This window comes from Furipterus horrens, unplaced genomic scaffold, assembly GCF_987537825.1.
Source record: "Furipterus horrens unplaced genomic scaffold, mFurHor1.1.pri manual_scaffold_19, whole genome shotgun sequence".
Lineage (NCBI taxonomy): Eukaryota > Metazoa > Chordata > Mammalia > Chiroptera > Furipteridae > Furipterus > Furipterus horrens.
Window position 1 is genome coordinate 3,282,543 of NW_028327189.1, and position 23,959 is coordinate 3,306,501.

Sequence of the window (23,959 nt, forward strand, 5' to 3'; positions counted from 1 at the left end):
GTAAGACATATGTATAAAGAAGAAACTAAGGGACAATGCATATAAAAGCTACATTTTCTTGTGCTTACAAACTAGGGAGACAGGAATCACCATCAATTATTCTTCATGAGCCAAACTGATTTCTGTACCCAACACAAAATGAAGAGCCAAACCCAAGTCAGGGGTACTGCAAAAACTTAAAATACGAAGGCGAGGTAAAAGAGTCAATATGTACTCAGTGCCCTCATGGTGCCAGAAACCAAGCTGCCTAAAAAATGACATTTTTGTAAGATATGCAAATTATGTTCCGGTGTACTGAAACTGACTTAGCAACATACAATGCATATGTGGTACAATAAGTATGTGAGTATATAACCTACTGTATAAGAAGAATAAAAATTTGGAGCAAATGTGCAACTTCAGTTGTTGAAGAAGGAAGTTCTATTCTGTCACTGGGTAGAGTGATTCTTAACAAACCCATAGAGTAAGAATTAAGATAACAACATGCATATATTCAAACTATCTCAGAGAATAATAGAAACATAAAACATAATCAGATAACCTAAGAAATAATGGAACAAAGAGGGAGTCCTCAATGGAGTGATGCAACATTTTGGAAATCTTGTTTGACATTCACTGAAAAGTTTAATGTGCAAAAGAGACACATATAATGCCTAGATTTTAGGATCTAAGAGAAAAAAGAAGACTATTGTATTCACTGATGCATTAAAGACTGAATCAAAATAAACTCTCAACCACGGCTGTAAAGAGAAATCATAACATGTACCTTTCCCAAAGATCACCCTGGTTATGGAAGGAAAACTTGTTAAGGACAGAAGAGCAAATAGAGGGTCAGGAGAGTTATGCTACTTAGCACCGCCACCAGCTATTTGCTCATGCCACTTCCTTTTTCAAGAACTGAACACCTATTTGAATGTAATGGGATTACACATAGAGGAACTTTGCCAAGAATCTCACCCTACAAATACAGGCAGTAACCTTTCCCTACTGTGATCATGGGGATTTTTTTCTGCTATAGAGATATTCACATCCAGTGCAATAGCTTTTTATAAACACTTCCGTAGGTGTGCTGTCGATATCTTTCTGAGGGGTAATTCTAAGTTTGAAAACTCTCTGAAGGCTGAAAACCTATTTATTTTTCTGTTCCAATGCTAAGGCAAAGAAAAATAAAAGGTTAATGTGGTGATGTCTCGGACCTCAGACCAGCAGAATCCACGGCGTTGTGGATGAGGGAATAAGTGCACAGTGACTGAAAAAGTCCTAAGGAGAAGAAGGGACAGAACTGGCCACTTTCTAGAGCAGAAACCACAGTTTGCCCCTGCCTTAACAGGCGTTTAAGGGTTTCTTAGGAGGGTTACATCCAAGAAAATTGTGAATCATAGTGCCAATCATTGCCTTATATGATTATTACTTTTACATAACAGAGAAAAGAATGTTACACATGCATGGATGATAAGGATAACTTGTCTAGACACAACCTGCTTTTAGAAATTGGCCCACAATAGGCCCTAAGAAACTGCTTCAAGGTTACGCACTGAACATCTGTTGTTTTCAGCCCCGGATGAGGGAGTCCTTTAGCAGAAAGCAAACTTTTGACTATTAGAGAAGTGCAGGCCTGGTCCCCTGTGGGAAAACCGGTGTGTGGAGTGAGTCCTGCGTGCCACCGTGCCCTCAGTGGTTTTCTACTCTGGGGCTGAGCTACATTTGCCACTATCGCGCACCCCCGTTTCCCATACCTCCTTCCTTGTTTTCAGTTCAATTGGTCTTAGTAGTGAGACCTGTAAAGCTTGCAACTTGTTGATCCCTTTTACGACTCTGTGAAAGTAAATGTAGTGAAACATGCAGAGTGTGTGCCACCATGCTCCCAGTGGTTTTACACTCTGGGACTGAGCTACATTTGCCACTACCAACCACCGTGTTTCCTATATAGTACGTTATTCACATACTATATGGGAAACCGTACAGTATGTCTCCTGTAGAGACATGACAAGAAGAGTGCAACTAAATAATCTTGGCTTATATGGCATTCTTAACCTTTCAAATGTAGAAAAAGAAAAGTATCTGGAAATATTATTGTAACCAAGAGAAGAATCAGCTGTCTGCCTTTCGGAAAGCCAGTGGAAAGTGGTTTATTCACGTGCCATCCAGCTGGATGATGGGGGACTCACGTAAAGCACATCTCCCTGCGAAGTGCTGAGACTCATGTCCCAAACCTCATCTTTGTGTCTCAGTGGAGGCAGAACTTTTTCTAATGAGGGAGACAGGAACAGAATAAAGAGATCAAGGGAGGCTGAAAAGATCTCTAAGTGCAAACCAGCACCATCTATTTGCATGAGGCCAGTGATGGTCTGTGTGGGTCATCCTGGCTTCATATCACCCTCACCTAATTTCATTCTGCCTCCATGACAGAATGTCAAAAATTGTGCCACAGCCAGGAAACCTGAAGGTCTGCATCTGTATATTGTGCAATTCGCTGCTAGAATTCTTATACAAACATGCTGTTTATCTACCAGCTACCCATTAGGAAGATGCAACACTTACAAAAACAATAGCAAAATAATGGGTATGTTGCCAGAGGTTAAAATATCTCTCTCTTTCATTATTCCACTATTTCACTCTTAACTAAAGTACAGACCTGTAAGATTATGCAAAGACTTACTTTTCCATTCATCTGTTTTTCAGCATCCGTAGCATCTTCACGGCTGTGAAAAGTAATAAAACCAAAGCCCCTGGACTTCTTTGTTCCTCTATTTTTTATCAAAAGAAATGTAATTTAAAGTTGTTCATTTCGTATAAGTCACAGAATTGAAATTTTCAAGTTTTCAAAATCATAAGTTCTTTTGGATTTTCTCACAAAGTCTCATCATCTGATATCGTGGAAACAGCATAGAAACACAGGTCTGAAATCTGTTTTAAAGCAATAAGACCAAAGTTTTACATCACTGTTAACTTCCTAAAATCATACAGTGAACAAACTCTGCAGCTGAGCTATACATATCCCATTCCATGACCTACTTCCACAATACATTGACCTTTTCTCCCTTTCTGTGTTTAGTAAGATACCAACCATGGAGCATTAAAGTCATTGCTTTGAGTACTTTCAGAAGAGAAAATAGAAACTTAAGGAATTTGTTCTTTAAAGTTTCAAGCTCCAAAATTAATTAGTGTTGAGCTAGTGAGTAATATATGTATGCAGGGTATGTTTAGTTGGAGCAGCTATGCATGTGGCTTCTAAGAATTACATTCTCTGATGGGACAAAGTTTTCCAAATAGTGCTTCAAAAGTCTCTTATTTAGTCCATATACTAAGGCCTCCTATGAACAGCTGCCCAGGACCACTGACTCCCATCATAGTGCTGTGAGGGTTTAAATATACACAAAGCAAAGAATCCGTTAAAACCCAACGAAAGTAATTGTATGCACAGTGATTTTACTATTCAAGTGAAACATGGTACAAAAGCTTGTTTTTACAAAAGTCTCAGAGATGTGTACTTACAGAGCAAAATGAGTGCTGACCTACAAAACTCATGCTGCATTTTTCTCAACACCTGGTAGAACCTAAGGTGGGGTGCCTTGGCAGAATTTTCCTGTCATTATGGGCTGCAGTACATGGGAATTCACTTTGAAAACATGTGGTTATACCGAAAATGAGCAGTGAGAATACAACTCAGCATTCTACCCATCAAACAGTGCATCTTGGCAGTCCCATCAAGGACTTTCATGCCCTGCCCAAGCAGTTGCCATCATGTTGGTTCCGTATCAGTCATGCGAACATCTGAAGTACCTTCCTGTTTCCAATGGGTTTTAAAAACACAAAGTAACAGACTGGTGAAAGCCTGTGCTGAGGCATCATTAAACCCGGTTACTTAGCTTGACAGCTCTTGGCAAACTTGGTGAACGCTAGCGCTGTGATGCAGTATGAAATCTAAGATTTGACGAAGGGTGCAACTTTTAAGTCACAGTGCACCAGTATCCCGCGTATACTTTGAATGATTACTGCGCTCCTACAGTAAAGCCGCCACACGCACACCTGAGACGAAGTGGCGCCCCAGCGTTCTGTCCCACAACAATCCACTACCCGCCGACCGGAACGCGGCATAGAAAAGCCGACTCACTCAGCCACGAGGGTGCACAAGCGCGCCAAACATGAGTTTCTCGGCCCCAGCGTGGGCGCCCTAGCCAGGAGTCCCTCCCGTGCGCAGCACCTCCCTCCCCCCGCGTTCGAGCCCCTCTCCGCCAGCCACGCACCTACTGACCAAATCCGAGAGCTCCACTTGCTTTCTTTTCCTGCCACCGAAAGGCGTGCTCCAGCAAAGCACTGAAAGAACAATTCTAGGCATAAAGCTTTAACCAACGCCCCCACGTAACCAAGTGCACTTACATATGTGTTTTTTTTTTTTTGATTTAATGTGTTTTATTGATTAAAATATTACATTTGTGCCACTTTCCCTTCCCTCTGCTCCCCTCCACCCGGTGGCCCCCTCCCTCCAGTTGTCCCCCCCTTTTAGATTATGTCCATTAGTTGTGCTTACAGTTCCTCCCAACCTCTCTCCGTCTATTCCATTCCCTCCTACCATGATCCCCAATTCCTATATCATCTCCCTCCCTCTCCCCACTCCCCCTCCCTGTTGGCCTCCCCCCACTATGTTTCCCTTACCCACAGTTCCTTTTCCACTCTCGTTGCCTGTTTCGTTTGCCTTTGTTTCATCTCCCTAGCTTCTGTTTTTTAAACCAGTCCCTTTAACTTCTCATATAACAGTGGTTTGGATCTAATGAACTCTTTCAGTTTTATTTTGTCCTGGAAACACTTTCTCTGTCCTTCTATTCTGAATGACAATTTCGCTGGATAGAGTATTCGTGGTTGTAGGTTTTGGATTTTCATTACTTTGAATATTTCTTGCCAGTCCCTTCTTGTCTGTAGGGTTTCCCTTGAGAAGTCAGCTGATAGTCTAATTGGGACCCCTTTGTACATAATTCTTTTCTTCTCTCTTGCTGCTTTTAAGATTCTCTCTTTATCTTTAATTTTTGACATTTTGATTATAATGTGTCTTGGAGTGGTTCTCCCTAGGTCCAGTCTCTTGGGAACTCTCCTTGCTTCCTGGACCTGCAAGTCTATTCCCTTCCCCAAGTCTGGGAAGTTCTCCTTTATTATATTTTCACTCAATTTTTCAAGTTCTAGTTCATCTTCCTCATTCTCTGGCAAACCAATGATTCTTATGTTGGGCCTTTTATAGCTGTCCCAGAGGTTTCTGATCCTCTCATTGTTGCTTGCCATTTCCTCTCGCTGCATTGGTTGACTGCTTGTTCCTTCTCCATATTCCAGTTTGTTGAAATGGACTCTGGATTCCTCACCATCTGTCTCGTATGTGGTTTTGTTCCTTTCGTTATGAAAGTTTTTCGCTTCTTTCATATCTTTTTCCTGCTCTTTTGTGAATTCTGTAAGCCACCTGATAACAATGGCCCAGAACTGAGCCTCTGACAGGTTTCTTATCTGTTCATCTGTCAGGTTCTCTATCTGCTGCCTGGTGAGCTGCACCACCGGGATCTCTATATTTGTCTGCCACATTTTGACAGCTGCGTTTTGTTTTCCTGGGCCGGCTGTCGGGGGCAGGGGGCAGTGCCTGCGTACGCGTCACAAATCAGCTACCGCCGGCGCCTGGCTGTGGTGCTTTCTGTGGGGGCGGGGGTCCAAGATGGATTCACACAGTTATTCAGCTAGGAGACCGGGATCCGTCCTCCCGCCCCCCTGGGCCTCACTGTTCAAGGCGATGCTGCGGCTGCTCCCCAGCGCCGGAGTCGCGCAGGCCAGGGGCTTGATTGGAGTCGCGCACGCCAGGGGCTTGAATGCCTCCAGGATTTTTCGCCGCCCCGCCCCGCCGCTCCGCAAGCAGCTTTGCCTTCTTTAACTCTTACCTGCCCAAATGGCACCGCTGGTTTATAACTTCATATGTTGGGCTTCCGTGTAGCTTTATTTTCTGGAATTTCTAGTTATCCTTTGTTTTGAAGTAGTTGTATTCCACTATAGTTGTAGAGGGAGACCTAGCGTGTCCGTCTAAGCCTCCATCTTGGCCGGAAGTCCCCTTTTTTTGGTTTTTTTTTAACACACAGATCCCGCTCTACCATGAGGACACTGAACCGCCTGACGAAAAAAAGTCAGCTACACTCCAGGGAGACAGTATGGCTGTGCACTATTTCTCCTCAGGCCTACAACTGTCCATTGTCTGAGAATCTCTGAATCCCTCACCTTCCTCCTTTGCGTTTCAGACGTCCTACCTCGCGCCTGCCCTCAGTGGCCATGAACTACTGCAGTGGCTGAGTGCAGCATCACCGGGAGCTGAGGCGGTCGGCAACACGGACGTGGCTGCTCTGAGTCGCAGAGGAAGCAGGAAAGGAGGAAGCCCCGCCCAACGCAGGCGGAGCCCCGAGCACCTGGGATTCAAGGGTTGAAACGCAACACAGAGACCAAACGCTGCTGCTCGGGGGGCTCAGCAACATAATCGAGATGAAAGGGAAACTAAAGTTTTACTCTCAAATATGCACCTGCAATTTGGTGTCCTCCCAAATGAGGCCAGCATGTTCTCATCTGCACACACTCCCCCATCCTGTTTCTAAGGGCGACGGCAAAATTAAGGGACACAGACAAGGAAGAGACAACAGCATAAGGGAACCACAATCATGGAAAATGGGTAGCACCCGAAATTTCGTTATCATCTTAACCCTTAATCCTCGATTTTCCCTACGAACTCTACACAAACAACCTTTCTGCCCAAGCACCCAAAATAAATGAAAATAACACATTCAGTGACAACTCCTCAGACAAAAATCTGCAGCCTCCATTTGGGCAGGGCTGAATGCCCAAGAGGACCATGGGCCAAGAGAAGGGTGCACTCTGTCTGTCTGTCTGTCTACCGAGAGTCACCTTCCCCCTTGTCCCCATTTTTTGGTTCTCACCGTCTTTCCTCTATCCATCCCTGGACCCTCCTGGGTTTGGTCTTCATTGAGCAACAGCGGGAAGTGCCTTAAATAAAGAGATGTACCCAGTAGATGAACGACCTGTTCTCGTTTGTGACCACTCCCATTCATGTGACAGAAAGGACCCGGGATAAATTGCCCAGACATAAAAGCTCAACAACAAAAGTAATAACCAGCAGCAGAAAAAAAAATTCAGGTATTACCTGATGATCAGGTTACTAAGGTGCCTCAAGGGATTTCGATGGGTCAACTTAAATGATTGACCTGTTCATATTTATCAGGGCAGGAGAGACAGACCCAAGAACAGTACATCTTGCATTGGGAAGGGACTTAACAACATTATACTTCAACATGGCCTTTCCTGGAAATCCTAGCCCCAAATTTGCAGCAGACTGAGAAGCTTCACCTTTTCAACCTCAAAGGATAGACTTGCATCTTCCATATGAATACTTGGTGAACATTCACTTGAGGGATAAGCTGGCTGCTATAAAACCTGGCCAATAAGGAGAAGAGCATCTCTTCTACCTCTGTCAATGAACAGAGGAAACATATTACAACTTCCAGCAGCAGGGGAACTGTACAATCAAAGCATTTTTAAACACTTTACTATTATAGTAGATGTTGTTTATTGTGAGAGCTGCTTTTTAAAAGAGTGACGATAAATGTAGTTCTTGCATTTTGTTTTTAAAGTAGAAATTTTCCTCTACAAAGAAATTGAAGTGAGGTTTTCATTAAGTAAAATAAGCTTAATGTAGATAAAAACCTTCTATTACTGTGTCTTCATAATATATGTGTATATAAAAACAGTCGTCAGTTAGACAATGCATCTGCTTGCTCATCAGCCCCATAGGTTTCCGGAGTCTTCTTTGGATCCTCATGCAGGCCACCACACAGTGCTGACCTTAAAACTAAAACAGTCAGTTTTTGTACCAGGAGAAAATGGGCTTATTCAGAAACGGGAAAGAATTCTAATTTAGGGCAAGCAAGCTGCAGCAAAAGTCACAGGCAAGTTCCACAAGTAAAGGTGAGGGATGTTATTTTATGGGGAGAAAGGATCAAGTTGGGAGGGGCCACTTAGTAGGGAACTTGTTTGGAGAAAAGCATCAGTTCAGGGTTTCTCACTGGCTGAGTTTCTGTGGAGTCAGTTTCTCATGGGAGGTACCTGTACCTCCGTGTCTTGGGGCCTGTGATTGACAGTTTCTCCTGTCATCGACCTCAGGTGGTGCTATGTGAGAAGACCGCCCTGACCTGACCCTCCAACTCCACTGTAGTGAGGTTTCCTTTGTGCAATTTCAAAGTTATAATAATTGTAATTACAATTAGTTGGATTATTTCCGATCCATGGAAATCATGTCATATTTTTGTGCTCAGAATGAGGCAGGAGCCAGGAACCCTCTTCCCATTTTATCTCATGAAGGCCAGTAACAGTTAAAGTGAACTGACTCTGTGGACCCAAGTCCTTAGATTTGATGCCTTTTTTTTAATGCAAAATACTTCTAGGTTTTCTTGGGGTTATCAGCTGGTTGGTTTTGTTTCGGTCTGTTTCTTTCTTGACTTCCTGTTTCTGAAGCCTTTTTAGACCTGCGTTGCTTCCTCGTGGTTGTTCTAGTTTGTTTATCATGGCATGTGTTGTGTGTGAATCTTTGACCCCTCTGGAAGTTATTTTATGTCTATGAACTGGGTGGTCAGAATTAACTGACTTACCATTTCCCCGGACGGCAACGCAGGTCTTGCTGAAGCTGAGTTTCACAGGTAAGAGCACAGAAGGGCCTAGATGAATGTCGTGTATTCTAACTACTGCCCGGTGGTCCAATGATGCATTTTCATCAAATGATAGGAAGGCCACGTCCACCCTAAAGACCTGCCGGCCTCGGGGTTCCCAGGTCCTGCGGGGCCCTCCACAACAGCTGAACAACCAGTCATGGAAACCGCCACGCTGTGGACCTTGCAGAAGGCTGCATGACAGACACTCACCCAGAACCAGAGCAGCCACTCCCGTGGAGGGGGCTGGTCTTCCGCCAGGTGGTCTGAAGCCTCCGACTGAAGGGCAGGCTCCGCCCCCTGTCCCAAGCTTCGATCTCCTTCTGTTCGCTCATTGGCTGGCAGGGCACTGAGATCAGAGCACTGATTGGCAGCTTGAGTCCACCTGGCTATACCGGAAAGGAACCTCGAGCTCGGTGCCGTCACACCTCCCAACAGCGAAAAACATAGGAGACGCTAGAGGACGCTCCACCAAGGTGGGCGGCACGGCAGGGGATCCAGGAGACTAACAGGAAAACTGTGAGAAACCCTTAGCCTTGCCAAACCCTTGTGAAACGCTTAGCCTGCGACTTTCGAAGTTCAGCCTAAGATCCTAGGTGCTCTCATCCTGAGAGGCTCCAAATTCCTTCCGCCTCCAAGGGCCCCCCCAGCCGCTAACCCTAAGGACGCCAAATCTCCTCGCCCAGCGACATATTAAATTCCCCAACACTTAGACCCTCAAACACCCTGGAAACCTCAATTTTCCTCAGCCCAGGGCACTCTCCCTATAGCTCGCCCAGAAAGGCTAAATTTCCCCAAATTCAGAGGTCCTAAATGCCGTCGTCCTGGAAACACAATGACGGGCAACCGGATGCCCATCAATGAGAGACCCCTAGGCTCCTCGGTATTAGAGGTCCCAGATCCTCTCTCCCCTAGCACTGTAAAAATGCCCTTTGTTTCTTTGAAAGGTCCCAGATCTTGTCCCGAGGGAACCTGAGTCCCAGAGACAGAGATTTCTGTCTCCTAGAGACTATGCCTGCCTCACACGCGTATTTCCCCAGAATCCCATTTCCTGACACCGCCACAGGCCAACTCAAACGTCGGGGCCACTTCTGGTGGCCCTCAGAAGCCTGTGCTTCTGCTGTAGTAGGAAGGGAGTCTGGGGGCGAAGGGCAGGAACATTTTGTCAAACTTCACCCCACCCATCCTCTCATCTCCCTGGATCCCCAAGCCCTCCCTCTCTGGACACCCTGACAAACGGGGGCAAAGTGGTTCAGCACTCTCAGCGCCTTGTCCTTCCACAGGCACCTCGAGGTTGGGAGACCATGAACCCCACCCATTTGCCACAGGAGTGCCCTGAGGGAAAAGCGGGGAGTAAGCGGTGGAAGCCAAGGGTGAGTGGTAGCGTCTGCGAAAAGCTTGGGCACTGCGCTGGTGCCCCGCGGTCACCTGGCCCCTGTGTTAGTCCTCCCTGAGGAGGTACAGAGTGAACCTAATGCAAGGAGATCCCCGTGTCAATGGGATAAGGCCCAGAGTGGTCTCAGGGACCAGGGACTCTACGGAGATGGACAGGGCTGGTGATGCAGCTGTCCCAGAGCTCCGCAGTCACCTGGCCCCTGGGTTGACCCTCCCTGTGCAAGTGCAGAGAACCTGGTGCAAGAGCGACCCGGCACCAAAGGGCCTTGTCAAGGCCTGGGAGAAGGCCCATAGTGCTCTCAGGGACCAAGGACACTACCAAGAGGGACAGGCCTGGGGAAATAGCTAGCTGCCTGGTAACTCGGCCAACACATGGTCTCTGGGCTTGCTATCTCTGCTCATGTGCAGGATGCCTGGGGTGAGATGGGGTCACAGGGAGAATAACAGGACCAGGTATCACAAGACTGGTGCCATGCCAGCAGGGAGAAGACACAGTGCAATCTCAAGGACAAGGGGAACTACCATGAGGGACAGTGCTGGTGAGGAAGCTGCCCCACAGCTTTGCAAATGCCAGCTCCATAGGGTGACACTCTTTGCATGGGCAGAGTGCTGTAGGAGAAGGACTGTCTCCCGCCCCTAAGAGCAGTGTCAGGGAAGTGGGAGAAGTCCCAGAGTGTACATAGAGCTAGGAATGGGATGAACAGGTCTGTGGAATCACTTGTTCTAGCCCTGCATTGTGATCTCTTTAAGAGGATGGTGCATACCTGATTCTTCTCAGAAGTTTCAGGGCCCCTGAGAGCACCCCCTAAACAGTTGCCAAATGGACGATTTCACAGTTACAAATTAAACTAGAATGGGTCAATAGATACTGAAAAATAATCACAGAAAAATTATTGGGAGATATCAAATATGGAAAGAGCTGAGGGAAAAATTGATAGCAGATGCATAATCTCACATTCAGACTGTGTTACATAGCTCACAAAACACTTTGCTGATTATTGTTATATTTTGTGTTCACCAGAGCATTAAGGATTAGCAGGCTATAGATCAGGAAACTGAAGAGAACCAGCTAGTGTTACAACCTTATTTAAAAAGGATTGATGGGATCCGGCTAAAATAATTACAAATATTCTTCCCAAGACATAACAACTTGCACATTTTGGCATCATTTTACTTATTGTCTAGATATTTTTCTGTCAACTACCTCTTTTTACTCTTCTCGATAGCCCTCACTCTTACCATTATAGAGAAACCTGAAAGAAAAGTCTTAAGGTATGGGTTCTAGTCTTGAAGTTGATATCCACATAGGAACCTTTTCTCTCTAGTATTCATACTCTTCAGGGATTCCCAGGGGTTGCTGAAGCATTAAGTAAAGTCATGCATATGGAAATATATTATAACCCCTAAAGAAACAAAAGAACTGCATGTGATATTTTACTATGTGAGTCTTACAGTGAAGGCAATGTCCAGGGCATTCTTAAGTGATCAATCCAATTTGAAGGAATTGTCCAGCACACCAAATTCACTGACTGAAAGTGGCTCAGTGCAGACCAAGAAACCAGTGTCCCCTCCTGGAGAAGCAAACACCTCTGAAGTGCACTCAAGGCGAAAAATGGGTAAGAGAAAATAATTTGGACACTACAGGTCACCTAAGTCCCCTAGAACAGCTGACAAATATGGCCTAGGTGTGTGTGGCACACTCTGGATAGGCCTGGGTTAATACTGGATGAAGCTGGAACTGAAGGTAGCACCAGAGCTTTGAGTAAACCTTATAAATTCTCTGAGCTCCTGAATGCTAATGTGGAAAGTGAAAATAAGTATACATAGCTTATATACTGTTTGAAAGCTTCAAATTTAATTTAGAACAACTGACCCATGCAGTTTTCACATGTGATATCAGCACCCATACTTTCTTGGTGCTGTATGCACATGTCTTTGCTTACTGCCTAACACATAATTTTCCCTCAGTAAGTGTTTTATGAATGAGTAAAGATCGGATAGTTAAACCAGATAATGGTAGGATCTAGAAATTAAAATTGAATCAGCCACTTGTACTCAGTGTGGACTCTTAATCTCTCTGAATTAATGGTTAACAGAGGAAAATACCATAGACTGTAGAAGGACAGAGGGCATTGTGTGTTTTCTGACAAAAATGAGACTAACACTACTAGATGTTACTAACCTCACTCACATACTCTTCAACTTAGAACTCAGGAGAAAGAAGAGTGATGTGAAGGTATATAGCCTACGAGAAAGAAAGGTCCAGGTGTACCAAGAGGTCAGCGAGCCCAAGGATGATGACTACCTGTGTAAGTGATCCTCACAAAAGCATGTTATGTCTTTTTTTATGTATTGTATATTTCTCCACTACCACCTGTCCCCCTTGAAATACCCTCTCCCTTGAAATATCCTCTGCCTACTATCACCGCATGGTTGTCCATGAGTCCCCAAACCACCCCGCAATAGCCGTCATCCAGCTCTCTATCCATGAATCTGTCTCCATTTTGCCTGTTAGTTCAGTTTGTTCATTAGATTCCATGTATGAGTAAAGTCATGGTATTTGTCTTTCTATGACTGGCTTGTTTCACTTAGTGTAATGTTTTCCATGTCCACCGATGCCATCTCAAGGGTAAATTTTTCTTCTCCTTTACGGCCGTGTGGTATTCTATTGTGTAAATGTCCCATGGTTGTTTTATCCACTCATCTACTGATTGATCCTTGGGCTGCTTCCATATCTTGGCAATTGTATATAACACTGCAATGAACATAGGTTTCCTCTGTTCTTTCAAATTAGTGTTTTGGGTTTTTTTTTTTTTTTTTTTTGATATATTCCCAGAAGTGGGATAGCCAGATCAAAAGACAGTTCTATTTTTTAAGTTTTATGCAGTAGGAGCACCAGTCTGCATTTCCACCAGCACTACACAAGGGTGCCCCTTTATCTCCACTCTCGCCAGCACTTGTTTTTTCATTTATTGATGATAGCCATTTTGAAAGGTGTGAGGTAATAAGTCATTGTGCTTTCCACTTGCATATCTCTTTTAATATGTCCATTGGTCATTGGGATGTCCTCCTTGGAGAAGTGTGCATTCACATCTTTTGCCCATGTTTTAATTGGATTGTTTGGTTTTCCTTTGGTGAATTTATAAGCTTTTAATGAATTTTGGATATCAACCCATTATCAGCTGCACTGGCCAATGTACTCTGCGATTTCACGGGTTGTCTTTTTATTTTGTGGATTGCTTCCTTTGCTATGCAAAAGCTTTTTAGTTTGCTGTAGTCCCATCAGTTTATCCTTTCTTTTGTTTCTTTTGCCCGAGAAGATGTACCAGATAAAATGCATGGTACATCTTGGTGCAAAAATTTCACCTAGTCACTTGGTCCCTAAAGCATTCCTTCCTCCAGTGACCTAAAAGTAAGGAAGGGGGCACAATGATGTGAATACCAGGGCTCTTCCTGTAGTTTAGTTCCTCATGTCCATGAAGATGTACTACACATTTCCTAACCCCTGCTCCTCTCACCTCCAGATTGTGAGAAGTGTCGGTACTTCCACATTGACTGCTGTGCTGTGCATGGGCCCCCTAAGTTTGTAAAAGACCGTGCAGTTGACAAGGGGCATCCCAACCGCTCAGCCCTCACCCTTCCCTCTGGTTTGAGAATCGGACCATCAAGCATCCCTAAGGCTGGCCTTGGAGTGTGGAATGAGTCTTCCGATCTGCCAGCGGGTCTCTGTTTTGGCCCTTTCGAGGGCCAGATCACAACAGATAAAGCAGCAGCCAACAACGGATATTCCTGGGAGGTGAGAAGTGTTTACCTCTGACCCTGTCCTCTAGCTTCCCACAAATCTTCAGTGGCTTGAAGGGACCTCACCTTTTACAGATAGACATGAGTGGGGATAAATGATACGGTTATCTCTGTGTACTGAGTGGGCTTTGCTTGAACAAGGGTTAGAGAATAAGTGGGAGCAAAGCGGTACAGACACAAGGCAGTGGCTCCTCCCTTGGGTGCCCCTGCTCTGATTGGACAGATAGGCATGGATGTGTATAAGATGAGTAAGAAAAATATCATATGGTTGCAAGTGGAAGTTGAATCCCCATGTGAACTGAAAGAGCCTTTTTTTTTTTTTTTTGGTTATTCAATTACAGTTGTCCCATTTTCCCCCCATTGCTCCCCCCTCCCAGCCCATCCATTCTCCCACAATTATATCCCTCCCCGTCGTCCATGTCCACGAGTCATTCATATACGTTCCTTGACTTGACCCTTCCCCTTACTTACCCCCTTTTCTTCTTCCCCCCTCCCCCCTACTGACTACTATTCTAGTCTTTGCCTATTTAGTTCGTTTGTTTGTGTTGCTCTTTAGTTTCCTGTATTGGGTGATATCATATGGTATTTTGCTTTCTTTGCCTGGCTTATTTCACCAAGCAGAATTCTCTCTACTTCCATCCATGTTGTCGCAAATGGCAGGAGTTCCTTCTTTCTTTCTGCTACATAGTATTCCATTGTGTAGATGTACCACAGTTTTTTGATCCACTCATCCACAGACGGGCACCTAGGCTGTTTCCAGCACTTAGCTATTGTAAACAGGGCTGCTATGAACATAGGGGTGCATAAGTTCTTTTGAATTAGGGTTTTAGGGTTTTTTGGGTATAATCCTAGCAGTGGAATCACCGGTTCAAATGGCAGTTCCATTTTTAGTTTTTTGAGGTAATTCCATACTGTTTCCCACAGTGGCTGCACCAGTCTGCATTCCCACCAACAGTGCAGTAGGGTTCCCATTTCTCCACATCCTGGCCAGCACTTGTTGTTTGTTGATTTGTCGATGATGGCCATTCTGACAGATGTAAGGTGGTATCTCATTGTGGTTTTTACTTGCATCTCTCTGATGGCCAATGATGTTGAGCATTTATTCATGTGCCTATGGACCTTCTGCATGTCCTCTTTGGAGAAGTGTTTGTTCAGGTCCTTTGCCCATTTTTTAATTGGGTTGTTTGTTTTCTTGATGTTGAGTCGTATAAGGTCTTTATAAATTTTGGAGATCATTCCCCAGTCTGTGATATCATTGGCAAATATGTTTTCCCATATCGTTGGTTTCCTTTTCATCTTGCTGATGTTTTCTTTTGCTGAGCAGAAACTTTTTAGTTTGATGTAGTCCCATTTGTTTATTTTTTCCTTTATTTCTCTTCCCTTGGGAGATGTATCCGTGAAGATATTGTTACGTGTGATATCTGAAATTTTCCTGCCTATGTTTTCCTCTAGGACTTTTATGGTGTTATGGCTTACATTTAAGTCTTTAATCCATCTTGAGTTTATTCTCGTGTGCGGTGTAAGTTGGTGGTCTAGTTTCATTTTTTTTTTTTTTTGCACGTCCCTGTCCAGTTCTCCGAGCACCATTTGTTAAAGAGGCTCTTCTCATTCCATTTTATGTTCCTTCCTCCTTTATCAAAGATTAGTTGACCATAGAGGTCTGGGTTCATTTCTGCGCCTTCAATTCTGTTCCAGTGATCTATATGTCTGTTCTTACGCCAGTACCAGACTGTTTTGATCACAGTGCCTTTGTAGTATTGTTTGATGTCTGGTATCGTGATTCCTCCTGCTGCGTTCTGTTTCAAGATTGCTTTTGCTATTCGGCGTCTTTTTTGGTTCCATATGAATTTTTGGAGGATTTGTTCTAGGTCAGTGAAATATGTCATTGGTATTTTAATAGGGATTGCATTGAATCTGTAAATTGCTTTGGGTAGTATGGCCATTTTGATGATGTTGATTCTTCCCATCCAAGAACATGGTATTTGCCTCCATTTATTTGTATCTTCCTTAATTTCTTTCTTCAATGTTGCATAATCTTCAGTGTACAGGTCTTTTATCTCTTTGGTTAAGTTTATTCCTAGGTACTTTATTTTTGTTGTTGCTATAGTAAATGGTATTTTCTTTTTTGCTTCTGTCTCTGAGATTTTATTGTTGGTGTACAGAAATGCCTTAGATTTCTGTATATTTATTTTGTACCCTGCGATTTTGGCAAATTCACTTATTATATCAAGTAGTCTTTTAGTGGAGTTTATAGGGTTTTCTAGGTATACTATCATGTCGTCTACAAATAGTGATAGTTTTACTTCTTCTTTCCCAATCTGGATGCCTTTTATTTCTTCATCTTGTCTGATTGCTGTGGCTAGGACTTCCAATACTATGTTGAATAGAACTGGAGAGAGTGGACAAAAACTTTCAGTTTTTTTCCATTGACTATGATGTTGGCCACAGGCTTCTCATATATAGCCTTAATTATGTGAAGGTATGCTCCCTCTATTCCCATTTTGCTGAGTGTTTTGAACATAAATGGGTGTTGTACTTTATCAAATGCTTTTTCTGCATCTATAGATATGATCATGTGATTTTTGTCTTTCATTTTGTTTAGGTGATGTATTATATTTATTGATTTGCGAATAGTAAACCATCCTTGCATCCCTGGGATGAATCCCACTTGATCATGGTGTATGATCTTTTTGATGTATTGTTGGATCCTGTTTCCCAAAATTTTATTGAGGATTCTAGCATCTATGTTCACCAGTGATATTGGCCTGTAGTTTTCTTTCTTTGTTGTGTCTTGACCTCGTTTTGGGATTAGGGTAATACCGGCTTCATAGAAAGAGTTTGGGATTTTTCCCTCTCCTTGGATTTTTTGGAATAGTTTGCGGAGGGTAGGAGTTAGTTCTTCCCTAAATGTTTTGTAAAATTCGCCTGTGAAGTCATCCGGTCCAGGGCTTTTGTGTGCAGGGAGATTTTTGATTGCTGTTTCAATTTTCTTCTTTGTTATTGTTCTGTTGAGACTTTGTACTTCTTCTTGATTCAGTTTTGGAAGGTTATATGTTTCTAGAAATCTGTCCATTTCTACTAGGTTGTCAAATTTCTTGCGATATTGTTGTTTGTAGTAATTTCTTATAATTGTTTGTATTTCTGAGGTATCAGTCGTGATTTCTCCTCTTTCATTTCTGATTTTGCTTATTTGGGTCTTCTCTCTTTTTTTCTTAATGAGCCTGGCTAGAGGGTTGTCAATTTTGTTTACTTTTTCAAAGAACCAGCTCCTAGTTTTGTTGATTTTTTGGATTGTTCGTTCAGTTTCTATGTCGTTTAATTCTGCTTTGATCTTGATTTCCTTTCTTCTTTTTGCCCTAGGCTTTGTTTGTTGTTGCTGTTGTAGTTCTTGTAGCTTTAGGGTTAGGTTTTTTATTTCAGATTCTTCTTGTCTTTTCAGATATGCCTGTATCGCTATGAACTTCCCTCTTAGGACTGCTTTTGCTGTGTCCCACAGGTTTTGGGCTGTTGTATGTTCATTGTCATTAGTTTCTAGAAATTTCTCGATTTCCTCTTTGATGTCATTGTTAACCCATTTGCTATTTAAGAGCGTGTTATTCATTCTCCATGAGTTTGGGTGTGTTTGATTTTTTTCCCTGAGGTTGATTTTTAGTTTCAAGGCATTGTGGTCTGAAAAGATGCTTGATAGGATTTCAATTTTCTTGAATTTGTTGAGGCTTGTTTTGTGTTCTATTATGTGGTCTATCTTTGAAAATGTCCCATGTGCCTTTGAAAAGAATGTATATTTTGCTTCTTTGGGGTGAAAAGTTCTATATATATCAGTTAAGTCCATGTGGTTTAGTGTGTTGGTCAATGCCCGTGTATCTTTGGTGTTTCTTTGCTTTGGTGATCTGTGTATTGTTGATAATGGAGTGTTGAAGTCCCCTACTATGAGTGTGTTGTTGTTAATATCCTTCTTGTGGTCTTCTAGTATTTGCTTTATGTATTTGGGTGCTCCTATGTTGGGTGCATATATGTTTATCAGTGTTATATCTTCTTGATGAATCGTTCCTTTAAGTATTATGAAATGCCCTTCTCTGTCTCTTTTTATTGCCCTTGCTTTGAAATCCGTTTTGTCTGATATGAGGACTGCTACCCCAGCTTTTTTTTCAGGTCCATTTGCTTGGAATATTTTTTTATATCCCTTTACTTTCAGTCTATGTAAATCTTTTGCTTTGAGGTGTGTTTCTTGTAGACAGCAAATATGTGGGTCCTGTTTTCTTATCCATTCCATTACCCCGTGTCTTTTAATTGGAGCACTTAATCCATTTACATTTAAGGTTATTATTGACATATATTTATTCATTTCCCTTTGTATCTCTGTTCCTCTACTCTTTTTTTGATTTTTCTCTTAGAATATTCCCTTTAGCATCTCTTGCAATGCTGGTTTGGTGGAGATGTATTCTTTTAGTCTTTCTTTGTCTGAGAAACTCCTTATTTCACCTTCTATTTTGAATGAGAGGCTTGCTGGGTAGAGTATTCTTGGTTGTAGGCCTTTGTTTTTCATTGCTTGAAATATTTTTGACCATTCCCTTCTGGCTTGTAATATTTCTGTTGAGAAATCGGTCGATAGCCTTATTGGAGCTCCCTTGTAAGTTATTTGCTGTTTTTCTCTTGCTGCTTTTAGGATTCCCTCTTTGTCTTGAATGTTGCCATTTTAACTATGATGTGCCTTGGAGTGGGTTTTGGGGGTTCCTCTTGATTGGAACTCTCAGTGCTTCTTGGACTTGCATAAGTTTTTCTCTCATCAGGTTCGGAAAATTTTCTGTCACTATTTCTCCTATCAGTTTTTGAATTCCATGCTCCTTTTCTTCTCCCTCTCTGATTCCTATGATCCTGATATTATTATTTTTAATGCTATCCTGTAATTCCCTTACATCTTGTTCATATTTTTTCAATCCTTTTTAATTTTGCTGTATCGTTTGAGAATTATTACCTACATTATCCTCTAACTCACTAATCTGATCCTCTGCTTCGTTTAGTCTGCTTTTGACTGATTCTACTGTGTTTTTCAGTTCAGAGATTGCATTCTTCATTTCTTCCTGGTTCTTGTTGGTAGTTTCTATGTCTTTTTTTATGCTGGTGTAGTTCTCTGCAAGTTCCCTGTAATTTTCTTGGAGCCGTTGGTAACTTCCTTGGAGGTTGTCATAGTTGTTTTTGAGGTTTTCGAGCATATTGAGTTTCTTCACCATCATAGTTTTGAATTCCATGTCTGACATTTGGGCTATGTCTATTCCATCTACCTCTCTTTCTGGGGATTCCTCTTTTCTTTTCATTGAGAGGTTGTTTCTGCGTCTTACCATGTTGGATTCTTCTTGTTTGTTTTTGTTATTTGAATTTGTCTGCTTTGCCTTCCCACCTTTGTGGTATGAGATTTTTTATGGTAGATCTGGAGGTTTGAGTGGTGCAATCTCTTTGATCTCCTGAGCCTGATGTTCTTGGGGTACCTTTTATATCGTTTGTTTATGCTGTCTGGTTATATTTCAGATTTTTTTGTTAGGATCTTCCTTCTGGCTTGTTAATTGAGAGTCACTCTATCCACTTTATCTCGATTTCTTTTGTGGAGATGTCCGTTTTAGCCTTGGTGTGTCGCCTTCTTTTTCTGCGTCCACAGCTGGTCTAGTGTGGCGGTTCAGAGGTTCTTGTTTCTTGCCGCAAGGTTGCGCGCCTGAGGTTGCCAGCACGGCACGGTCCCTTGTTGCTCGCCGGAGCCAGTTGAGGTGTCCTTGCACACGAGACCCTGCACGGGTGTGGTGGCCGAGAGCTTGCCCTGCGATTGGCGCCTATTGTTGCTGGGCCGAGGTGGTTCCGCGTTCGCGCTGAGGTGTCCCTGCACGCCTCCCTGCACACGCGTCTGGGGCCTGAGAAGTTGCCCCGCAATTGGCACCTATTGTCCCTGGGCTGAGGTGTTTTCGCGCTCGCGTGCCCGTGCCCTTAGTCCTGCTGAGCTGAGCTCCAGGAGTTGGTCTCTCGCCTCTTAGGGCGGGGCCGCGGACGCTTGTGCTCAGTGGAAGTGAGCGTCTGTGAGTCGCTGCGGCCCGCTGTTCTGGCGCCGCAGCTGACTGCTTTCCTTCACCCATCTGGACTGGCAAGAACAGAGCCTGAGCTAGTGGTCTGCTTTCTGGCCTGGGGCCCGGCGCCCAAGGGAGCTGTCTAGGGGGATCTGTCCATGGTCCTCTGCGTGTTCAGTGGGCCCTCCCTGTGTCCCTTGGGGCACTGATCTTATGTCCGTTGGGGAGTGTCTGAGGGACGCCTGGACTCACGGCCCTGCGCACCTGGGCCAGTGAGTGAGAGCACTTTTTTATGCGCGCCCCTGCGACCCAAGGGTAGGGTTGGGGAGTGGATGAGCGCGCCACTGCACCTGCCCTCCTCAAGAATGGCCTACCACCCCCAAACTTTCCTCCCCTCTCCACTGTCCACTAGAGAAAAATATAAAGGAGAATTATGTTCTCACTTGCCCGGCAGCACGCTGTCTCCTGTCCTTCAGCGCCAATGCCATTTGGTCGAGTCCCGTCTCTACCAGCGGGCAGAGATCCGCTCTCCTCCCAACTCCTCTCCTTGGTAGCCTGTGGTCGCCAAAAAGCCTTTGTGTACTTCCAGCCGCAGCTCGGGCAGCCGCCCCAGTCAGGAATCCCGTTTCGTCCCCTTTTCCTCCGCTATCCTCACTAAACAGGTTGTTCCCAGATGGATTTTCTCTAATCCGGCAGTGCCTTGGCTCGACTCCTGCCAGTGTCCAGCTGCTCAATGAGATGTTCTGTCTGCAATTAGCCCAAACTGCAGATGGGTCTCGGGAGCCTGAAACCTCAGCCTCTCCTCACTCCTCCGCCATCTTCCCCTCTCTGAAAGAGCTTTGATGTCAGTAGGTAAAATACTTCTTCTACTACTTTCCCACCAAAAAATAAAAATAAAAGGTCTTGAACTTCTTTTCCAAAATGCAGATCTCCAAAGGGAGTAAATGCTATGAGTATGTGGATGGAAAGGACAAAGCCTGTTCGAATTGGATGAGGTAAAGTCAATAGGTTTCTGGGTGCCTGTGAGACTTATCTCCCACAAGTTCAAGTATCTTTTCCTATCATCCTGCCTCACTCAACAGCCTCCCTCAATCTTCTGTTCCTCTTTGTTCTCTGCACAGTGCTCTTTCATAACAGGAGACAGTTACAGAAAAGGAGATTTAAAAATAGCATACATCCTCAACATTTGAATCCCTAAGCTAGTCAAAATTGGGGGCCTTGGAAAAACCTGGAGGATACTAGATTCACCAGGGACTGGATTACACTTTACATAATGAACATTATTTAAGCACTTACTATGTTCCAGTTTAGATGAATGAGTTCATTCCTTGAACACATTACACAGCCCATATCCTTATGGGAGACTTACTGCAGACAGGCATCAAAAAGTTGCTTTTACAAATATATGACTATAGTTTTCCTAGTTTTAGAAAAGTGCACAGTGCCAGGATCACCTAAGCTGTTGTGGGCAGCAAAGGGTCCCAGAGTCAGTCCTAACTAGAACTGCATTCTGAGGCCTGCAGAGGAATGGTCACAGGCCCCTTCCCTGAGGGTCTCTCTTTTCTCAGGGGAAATACAAGGTGAACCAACTATTATTGCTCTGTGTTATTTTGATGAGACAGAGACCTCCATGTTTCTATGGGAACCTTGGGGGGGACAAGTGAATTTTACCCTAAGAAAAGTGTGGGGAGATTAGAGAAAGCTGCTAAAGATAACATAGACTCGGGCTGAATATTGAATGAGAGGAGCTAATCTAGAAGCAGAGTCTAGATCAAGCACTAGGTTCTGTGGTGTGAAATAGAACTCAACTTAGTATTTAGAAAAGCTAGAGGGGACTGGGTTTTATGGCCAGTTGGGGTGGAACTTAAGTCTGGACTAGGCTTTGGAAAATAGTATTAGGTAGGATGAGCACCATAAGCAGGACCTGGAGATAGACATTCACATGACATACTGACAGAGGATCAGGCACTGAACAGAAGGCTCCCTGGGAGCATTGGTGGGGGTGGGTGTGATCAGGGCCTGGGGGTCTTGGGCATCAGTGAGGAGCTGGACATGGATGTGACAGGTAGCAGTCACTAGTCACTGTGGTTTTCTTTCCCTTCAATTGCCTGAACACCAGGTATGTGAACTGTGCCCAGCGATATGAAGAACAGAATCTGGTGGCCTTTCAATATCACAGGCAGATTTTCTACCGAACCTGCCAGGTCATCAAGCCAGGCTTTGAGCTTCTGCTCTGGTATGGCAATGAGTATTGCCGGCAACTGGGCATCATGCGTGGTGGCAAGCAGAAGAGAGAGCGCCCAACCACAAGAGGTGGGCACCATAGTCCTTCAAAATGAAGAGAGAGAGAGAGAGAGAGAGAGAGAGAGAGAGAGAGAGAGTGCTCTCCTTCAAAATTTTCCTGCTCCAACCCTTAAGTACAGTAAAATAAATATTGAAGTCACTAAAGTTTTAAATCGTATGCTTCAGAAATCAAGGAGTCATTTTACATACTTTTAAAACTTAGGAACAATATTTATATGTTTAATTTTGCTCTTAATTTTAAAATATCTTCTATTGCGTTTGAAATGAGCTAACTCTGAGTGAAATCAAGTGTGGATACTTGGACCGAGGCTTGAGGGAGGACATTTTATTTTATCTTAAAATTTTGGACACTGGAGAGGAGCAATTCTTACTCAGGGCCTGTGGTTTCTCTCTTGAACGTGACTTAGAAGATATATACATATGGGAGAGGTCACTGCCATTCAATCCATACAGGTTGTCAAATGGCCTCTGATGCTACCCGACAGTCCCTAGTCTGGTCAAAGTGTAGTCAAGACCCTTGGTGTGGGCTTTCTGGATATCTGAAAAAGATGTAGTGCATAGAAATGAAAAGAAAATAGCCTGCGAAAGAAGAGCACTTGCATTGTCACCATAATAAGAATGTTTTGTGGGGCAGGTTTTATCATGAGACAAAGTCTACAGCTCAGACAGTCTTGTCAACATCTGCCTGACCAAAACCTGCTTCATCAAAACCAAAACCAGAGGTCTGCACATGTTCCTCCTGGTCTGGTCTCTGGCCTTCTCCAGTCAGAAATTGTTCAGCCAACATGTCAAATGCTGCCACCCCCTCAGATTCTCCTGGAAACATTTGCAAGGCAACAGCTTCAATCAGACAGATGCTGCTCAGAGGATCCGAATCAGCAGAAGCAAAATTCCTGTATGTATAGCTGGAATGACAAGGCTGAGGTCAGGATGTCAAAGAAAGGTCCCATTGTTTGCTTAAAAGGATCGGGCAGATGAGGATTTCAGTGGCCTTGTTGAAACCTCCCAGCATACAAATGAGGAGCTCTAGTGAGGATGAGAGAATGATGGAGGAACAGCTGAGTGCAGTCAGAAGTGACCCAGATGACTCAGAGCAATTATTTGTGGGAGTAGGAATGTCCAGAATTATAACAATCAAGTATGAAGGGGATGGTCAGGATTTGATGGTGGGTCATATCTTATCAGATACTAGGGAACACACTCAGGGCAGAAGCCTTATGTTGGCAGAAAGTCTGGATGGGGATTTACACAGAAATCACATCTCATCAGACACAAGAGGACACTCTGAAGGAGAAGCCCTAGGTTTTCACAGAGTGTTGACAAAATCACATGCCATCAGACACCAGAGGATGCACACTGTGGAAGTCACATGTCATCAGACACTAGAGCACACAAGGGAGAGGCCCTATGTTTGCAGGGATCATGGGCAAGGCTTTACAGGGAAGTCGTATCTCATCAGCACCAGAGAACACACTCAGGGAAGCAGCCCTATGTTTGCAGAAAGTGTGAGCAAGGCTTTATGTAAAAGTCACATCACACCAGACAGCACAGGACACACTCAGGAAAGAAGACCTAAGTTTCTAGGGAGGGTGAGTCATTAGCATTCAATCACATCTCAACAGTCATAGAATAACTGTAGCCCCCACACACTTCATTACCCACTCTGAAGGGAATTGA

General features: G+C 43.8%; 1 pseudogene; it reads left to right on the plus strand.

Moving 5' to 3' along the window:
* Window positions 1-10,650: 10,650 nt before the first annotated feature.
* On the plus strand, window positions 10,651-23,260 carry LOC149990288 (histone-lysine N-methyltransferase PRDM9-like; annotated as a pseudogene).
* Window positions 23,261-23,959: the final 699 nt, after the last annotated feature.